General features: G+C 31.4%; 1 non-coding gene across 1 annotated transcript; it reads left to right on the plus strand.

The window, feature by feature from the left end:
- The first annotated feature begins 917 nt into the window (after positions 1 to 917).
- On the plus strand, positions 918 to 1,024 carry LOC149527066 (small nucleolar RNA R71). Its single transcript, XR_016351351.1, has one exon. It is a non-coding gene; the product is annotated as a small nucleolar RNA R71 (small nucleolar RNA).
- The last annotated feature ends 7,693 nt before the right edge of the window (positions 1,025 to 8,717 follow it).

Here is an 8,717-nt window from a genome sequence, read left to right on the forward strand (position 1 = left end):
TTTTGAAATTGAACATCCAACATTTACTTTTGGAAGTGTTAAGGAAATGGAGGAAAAAGGTGTGTTAGCGGTGCACCATTGACTTGCACTTGCTTGTTTGACTCTTCAACTTCAGATTCATTCGTAATTGGCTTCTTTTGTGGCTTTTCTTGCTTACTACTGCCGCCAACCTTTTTTCCATTGCAGAGGAATACTTCCATACAAGGCTCTTTACTTTCCCTCCTAAGATTAAGTTTAGTATTACTCGATAAGGTCCCCTAAGATCTATTGTTGACAGCATTGTCTAATTGCCCTACTTGAGTCTCAAGATTTGTGAAAAAAGCTACTTGAAAATGAATAAGGGTATCCGTTTTAGCCATATATTGCATGAGTAGTTCTTCCATAGACGATTTTGTTTCTTACACTAGGGGTCTAGGTTGCTATGGAAAACTCAAAGGAAAATTCGATCTTACAACTGATGAAGGGCCATGATTGTTATTGCAAGAGAAGTTAGCGTGATTCCTCCACCTAAGATTATATGCGATTGAGTACGCATTAATTTTCTGTCTATTTTTCAAAAATTGCACTGACTCCATGCTTAAATGACTCTGATCACTTGAATGCCCCTCACCATAGTAATCATAGGAAATAAAGGGATTTTGTATTGAATGAACTCCAAAAGAATCATTTTCTTAGTGAGAGCGGCTACTTGAGTAGTCAAAGCATTAATAACATCTAGCTCATGAACACCGACTACCTTCCTTAGTAAGGCCTTCTCAGAATGCCATTAATAGTTGCTGGAGGCCATCTCTTTTAAAAAATCATAAGCATCATCAATCGATGTAGCCATGAGAATGCCACCAGTCACGACATCAATGGTAGTTTGAATGGGATTTAACAACCTATTATAAAATGCTTGCACTTGCAGCCATTTCGGTAGACTATGATGTGGGCATCTCCGAAGCAAGTCCTTATACCTCTTCCATTCTTCATATAGAGACTCAAAATTGAATTGCATGAAAAACGTAATATCGTTCCTCATCTTTACAGTCTTCGCAAGAGAGAAGAACTTGGCTAGAAACTTTTATGCAATGTCATCCCAAGTAGTGATAAGGCTAGTATGAAGAGAATTTAACCAAACTTTGGCTTTATCCCACAATGAGAAAGGAAACAGCCTCAACCGAATGGTGTCATCAGTGACCTCATTGTGCTTGAAAGTGTCACAAATCTCCAAATATTAGAAATACGCACATTAGGGTCATCGTTGGGGAGGCCTCCTAATTGAACAGATGTTTCAATCATTTGAATGATGGCTGGCTTAATCTCAAAATTGTTAACTTGAATTACTGACCTTCGAATGCTTGAATGAAGTCCTTGGACAAATGGAACAACATAATCCCTTAATGATCGGTTATCCACTACATATCCTTGAATTTGCTACTCACCTTGATTCTCAGCCATTATATCCGATTTATTGAAGTTCTGAGAGTTTTGTCTAAGTAATCTCCAAAAAGTCTTCTCAATTTTCGGATCAGAAGGGATAATTTCCAAGCTCGTTACTCTTTTCACACACTAGCCAAAAAGTACCTGAAAATAAAGAAACCATAGATTAAATTAAGACTAAATTGCTTGGTATTAATATTAGCAAAAGAATAGAAAACCAACTCCTCGGCAATGTCATCAAAAACTTGTTGCTTGCTAAATTACTAAGATATTGGCTTTAAAAATTTTCTTAGTTTAGCAAAAGCATCATTCAAGAACACATGGTCAACAAGTAATATAGTAGTAAGTAATTATCGTCTCTAAAGGAAATTGTATCTAAATTCTTGCTAAATACTAAAATTGAGCACCCTAATCTTATCCAAGTAAATCTAAATTGAAAATTAATTAAAAACAAAATTAAAGTAAAAAGGCTAAACTAGGGAATTAAAGCTAAAAATTACTAGAGGATCAATGAAGTAAGGCTTAGGAATATGAAATTAGTCTATTTTTTATATGAATTTAATCTCCCCCTTTTATACTTATATCAATGGATTGGTTACTAGCCTAGAGTCCAATTATATTTACAAGTCTTCGTCGAGATGTTGTAAACATATCTATCATAAGTAATTCTTCATATGTCTATGTAAATTAATTAAGGTAGGTTCACTAAGCTTATGCTCTAAATTTGGCTGCACATGGTATTTAGGTATATTTCTATCCTAAACACTAATCAAGCCACCTAAGCTCTAAGTGAAGTGGACACATGCTATTCATTCCCTCGGTCTTTTATAAACTCTCTTTGTCAAGTTGCATTTAAAGACCTAACTCAATCCAATTGTTGATCAAGCAATTAGAAGCAATAAGAATAGATTTGAAATAAACAACACAATACTCATTAATAATAAGTAAAAAAGAGTTAAAATATCTAAACTACATGAAGAGATAACCACAATCTTAGAAATAGATATTTAGGTCATCATATTCTTAGCAAACATCATCCACAAGAAGAAAACCACAAAAATAGCAAAAGAAAGTCAAAGAATAACAAATCTAGAGAGCGAAACAAATTTTTACAACTTTTTGAGCCTTGATCTTCCTTTCTTTCTCCTCCTTTATTCTTTTAGTTATGATTTTTCTCTCTTATGGAAGCTGTTCTAATGTCCCCTTTTTGAAAGCCTTCTTAAAATGGCCTATATATACCTCTTTCAAAGCCCTAAAGTCAAAAATTAAGAATTACAAATTTTAAAAACCCTGTGCAGGTGCAGTGGAGCTGGGTGGCTGGTGCTACAAAGCCCAACTCTCTATTTTGTGTGGGAAACATGTCTTTTGGGCTTTTCAAGCTATCTAATGTAGAACTGCTATAATTAGTTACTTATAACATGATTTTGACCATGTTTTAATCAGAACTGGAAGAAGTAATAAATATGAAAGTTGTAGCATTTCCTCTTAGCTTTCCAATAGTCTAAGAATCACATTAATTGGACTTTTGTATCTTAAGTTATGTCTAAAATACTAAAGCTTAGTTGTTAAAGTCTACAGTTGGCCAACTTGTACAATTCCTTGCCACTTGGCTCCTTCTTTTTTGAGGACCTTAAAAACGTAGGAACTAAATCAATCATAGCTAAAAATAACCATTTTTACCATAAAAATGAACTTAAATAAATTGAAGTAAGCTAGCCCAATCATGAGTTAACTAATTAAAGACAAACGAAGAAAATTATTTAAAACTTTGCCTAAACTCAAAGACTTAGTCATTTTATCACTCAAAATATAGCAAGATAACTCTATATAATAGAGTTATTAGTAAGAGTAATTGTCTCAAACTCTTCCAATTTTCTCTTTTTGGTCAGAATGTTTTTCAAGAATTTAATATAACTTGGCATTTGTTTCAAAGCTATAGTAAAAGGAATATTAATGTGCAACTTTTTAAATACCTCAAGAAATCTTTGGAAATGATTGTCAAGTTTTTGTTTTTGAAAACATTGAGGTAAAGGTGGTGGGGGTGGGGCTGGAGGTGCAGGTGCAGGTTTTAATTGTGATTTTTCTTCTTTTGAATTTTAAACAATTTTTTTAATTATAATTTCTTTTCAACATCTTTTTCAATTTCTTTTTCATTAGATTGAATTGACATTTCAGAATTTAAATCCTTACCACTTACCTCTTTACTTATCTCTTTTCCATTACGGAGATTGACTACCTTATAATGTTCTTTACCTTCTCTTCTTGGGTTTGGCTCAGTGTCACTAGGTACAGCACCTTGAGATCTGTTATTAAGAGCATTGGCAAGTAATCCCACTTGTGTCTCAAAATTTTTTACTGATGCTACTTGACCATGAATGATGGCATCAGTCTTTGCCATGAAGATATCATTCTTTGTCATGAAGGCATCAATCTTTGTTATAAAGGCATCAGTCTTTGTCATGAATTGCATGAATATATCCTCTATTGAAAACTTTTTCTCTGGCATAGGAGCTCTAGGTGGAAATCCAGGAAGCAAGTTTGGCGTAAATGCTAATGAAGACCCTCAGTTGTTACTTCATGAGAAATTATGATGATTCTTGAAACTAGGATTATAAATGTTGGAATAGGGATTATTGTTCGGATACCTATTTCCAACAAATTGACCAAATTCAAAATAAATGGGATAATTGTCATTGGAATGTCTTTCTCCATAAAATTAACAAATCACAAAAAGGCTTTGAACAACATTAACACTCAATGTATCAATTTTTTTTTTTGTGATAGAAGACAATTATGTAGATAAAGAATTAATCGCATTTAATTCATGCACTCTAGTAATTTTTCTTGTACCCAATCTTTCAAAAAACCACTAATAGTTATTAGAAGCCATCTCTTCCAATAAATCATAGGCCTCATCAGTGGATTTACTCATAAGTGCACCTCCAGTGGCATCATCGATGGTAATTCTAAAAAGTTCCAACAAACTATTATAAAAAGTCTAAACTTTTAACCACTTAGGTATCCATGGTGAGGACACCTTCTTAACAAATCCTAATACCTCTTTCAAGCCTCATATAGTGATTTAGAATCAAATTGCATGAAATAAGTGATCTCATTCCACATCTTTGCTATTTTGGTAGATGAAAAGAGTAGGAACCAGTAGGAAGGGAATTTAACCAATTCTTTGCTTTATCACTTAGTTGGAAAAGGAAAAGACTCAATCTTATGGCATCATCAATAACACCATTAGCCTTGAATGTGTCACAAATTTTCAAAAAATTCACAATATGAGCATTAGGATCATTATTAGGTAAACTCGCAAACTGAACAAAAGTCCGAATCATCTTAATGATTGCTAACTCAATTTCAAAGTTATTAGCTTGAATAATAGGTCTTCGAATACTAGAGTTAAGACCTTATACTAGTGAGACAACATATTCCTTCAAAGACTTGGTCTTTTCCCCTTGTTGATCAGCCATTGTTTTACTTGGAGTAGAAACTTGTTGATTTTTCCTCTAAAGTCTTAGAAAAGTCTTGTCGATTTCTCAATCGAAAGGAACAATTTTCAAATTTTGGGCTCTTCATATACAATGACCAAAAGAACTTAAAAAATTAAAGAAAAGAAAAGTTTGAATTAAGATTAGGAATGCTTGATATTAATATTAACAAGAAAAAATTAAAAATCAATTCCTAATGAACGGTGCCAAAAACTTGTTGATTCCTCACGTAAGTGCATATATTGCAAACAAGTGGTATAATGATGAAGTAGAGTATCATTCTTGCAGAGAATTGTTTTAATTCTTATTTGCTGACTGCTAAAATTTATACGCCTTAATTTATTCAAATAATAAAAATTAAATTTAACAAACTTAAAAACTAAAACTAATCTAAAATTGCTCAGCAAAATTACTTTATTAAACTTGATTAACTACCAAACCTATGATTATGATTTCTCTCAATACTTCATCTGAATATTTTCTCTCTCTCTTTCTCTTTTTCTCTCTCTCTTTCTCTTTTTCTCTCTTAACTTAGTTTAATGGATTAAGTTGCTAACCTATAGTCCTAATTTATTTACAAGTCTCTGTTGAGTTTCTCATAAAAATATCCTTCACAATTAACTTACTATATGTCTATGTAAATTAAATTAAAAAAATTTAATTCATTAAGTTTGTGCTCTAATATAGACTACGTATCGCTTATAGGTGTATGTCTACCCTATATCTAAATCAAACCACCTAATCAACTAAGTTCATTTGATCATACGCTATTCTAATCAAGATCTACCTAAATCTTTTTTTTTCAAGTTTTAACTTAAGTTTCTATATCAATCTAATTGGTGATCAGGTCATTAGAAGCATTAATAATAGAATAGAATAAACAACTTAAAACTATCAAAACGTAAGCAAAAAAAAGATAAATAATTCAAACTACGTATTGAGTTCAATCATAATCTTAGATAACTAAACTAGTTCCCCATAATGTCACAAATCATCATCAAATAAACTTTAAATATTGAAACCAAACCAAGAAAAATAAAAAAATAACCAAAAGAATAAAGAATCCCAAGAATTGCAATCTTGATTTCCAAATCTTTTTGAATCCTTGATTTCTTCTCAGCTTCAATGAGATTTTTTCAATGATTTTGTGGATAAATCTCAGCTCTAAATTTGGTGTTTCGTGCCTCTAAAAGTCCTAAAAAATGTTGCTTTTATAAGGCTTTGAAGTTGGGCCAAGTTGAGTGAAGAAAGAAGTCAATTCTAACCAGGATTTCCTCATTAGACTATATAAGCCACGGCCTACCTCCACCAAGGTCGGGACCTCGACAATTTAATTTGCAAAAATCGTGATCTCTCTAGGACTGCTATAGTGTTTCAACTTTGACAAGGATTTTGAGCACCTTTCAGGCCGAAATGGGCAGAGTCATAATCTTGGAAAGTTATAGCGTTTTCTCTTATCTTTCCAATAATTCAAGAATCACCTCATGTGAAGTTTTTTAGAGAAAGTAATAGTTAAAATACGGAGACATGTTTAGTGGAAGTCTGATAAATCAACAATAACTTATCTTAAGCAGATAATCTCCAATTTAAACCCATGATTAACTAAGATTAAATTGACTCACCTAATTAACTAGCTTAAAATAACTAAGTAAAACTTAATTAATTTTTATACATTACTACAAGAACTAAGCTAAATTATAAGCAAAATTAAGTTCAAATAACTCTATATCATAGAGTTATCATGTTGCATCTGTATGATATATAGTACTCGTAAATTAGAATGAAAAGAAATATATACTTACATTTATTAAAATGTAAAGCATCAATAACACAAAATGAATTGATACAAAACTAATCCTGTCATGTGAAAAAAACCTATGAATATTGTTTCATATTGTTCAATCTCCAAATAACAATATTAGACTATGCAATTGTACTTTTGTTTTTCTTTTGTGTTAATCATACTATAGAAAAAAAGTTTACTGTTAACATCAAAATCACCCTATATAGGTAAAAACAACTTTCTATCAAATTAACAGTTTCAATGTACTGGTATACTATTCCTTCACATTACTAATATAACATGTGCACCTTCGTTCGGGAGTAGAATTATAAATAAACCAAACAATCATGTAAAGTTGTCTCAAACAAATTTGCATGTACATAAGAAAACAATGGCAAAACAAAAAAAAGCGTAAAAGCATTCAAATAGAACAACACATTTAAAAAAGAGAAAAACATACAATGACAATTTTAAAGTTACACCTCACATATTGTACTTAATTGCAAACTCCTCAATAGTTGACGAATAGAACTTAACTACTGTCAATAGTAACTCAAACAAACTGCAACAATAAAAAAACAAATTAAAATGATGTAACATCAATTTGAAAACCTTTACTACAACTGTTTGAAGAAGAGATAGTATGAAAGTTTAAAAAAAAATCTACGTTAAACACCTAAATACTAACATAAATAGAACAACCAAGTCAAATATAATATTGTACAAAAGCTAAACCTAAAGCATCGAACCAACAAATACAAACATAAGGTTGATATTCGACACCCAAAAATGTAAAAGCAAAATCAAACAAACAAATATATGGACATTGTAAAGAAATCAAAACACGCAAGAACATCGAAACAAAATCAACCAAAGTATAGGTAAAAAAACATTGTCTTACTGTTTCAATAACTTTAAAAATATAAGACAACACTAAAAAAAGGAAAAAAAAAACTCAAATATGATACCTTGTCAAATTTTAGGAGATCATCAACCAAGGAATATGGACAGATAATATCATGCAAATCATAAATCAAAAACCCTAAATGAATTGTAAAAAAATCATAGCATGCAGGATTTTCAAATCAAAACCAATAAAAGTAAATATAGAAAACATTCTATCACTATTTCAATAATTGTAAAATTAGAAGACAATACTACAAAAAAGGGAAAAATGAAAAAAAAACCCTCAAGTATTAACATGTCAATCTCAAAAGATAATCAACAAAGGAAGAAAAAAATAAAAACCAATATGAAAGCACAATAGTAGGAAACCAAAAACCTAGAGAAAAAAAACAACAACAATCACAAAAAAATAAAACCACAACCTGGGAAACTAAGGAACACGGAAAGAGAAGAGCAAAAAACAAAAAAGGACACAATAAAGTAAACTCGCGAATAGAAAAGAGAACGAAATAATCAAATAAGACCACATTATGAACAATTTGTTTCCTTAGTAAGTGAAAAACAAAAATAATCGCACAAATACCAAGAAAGGCAAATAATCAGACAATGGTCTTTCATATCAAAATATCCATAAAAGATAGAATCATCTAGAAGCAACCGTTCCATGCCAAAATGACATAGGTTTTCCCATTCCAAAACCACCTATTCTACACCTAGTCATTCCTAGCAAACCCCTCACCATCACCCACTAATCCATCCCGATCCTCTTTTTGCCTACAAAAACTCACTCATCCCATTTACTCATAGAAAACCAAAAGCTTAGACCATGAGTTGATTACACCCTCTCCAAAAATGAACCAGTCATCTCTCAAACCTTTCAAAAAATAAAAACCTATGAAATTAATTGTTCAATCAATAGAAGAAAAAGAAAAGAAAATAACAAGAAAACCCAATGAAATGAATGATTCAATCAACAAAAGGAGAGCAAAACAAAATAGGCAGAAATCCCAAAAGACAAAACCAAAGTGACAGCTTTGGCTGAAACCAACAAAACCCTGAAAAAACAAAAACAACAAAAGCTAAGGAAGAACAAACGGTAAAAACAAAAA

The sequence above is a fragment of the Theobroma umbraticum genome, unplaced genomic scaffold (genome assembly GCF_002168275.2).
Source record: "Theobroma umbraticum cultivar Fairchild unplaced genomic scaffold, ASM216827v3 scaffold_50.0, whole genome shotgun sequence".
NCBI lineage: Eukaryota > Viridiplantae > Streptophyta > Magnoliopsida > Malvales > Malvaceae > Theobroma > Theobroma umbraticum.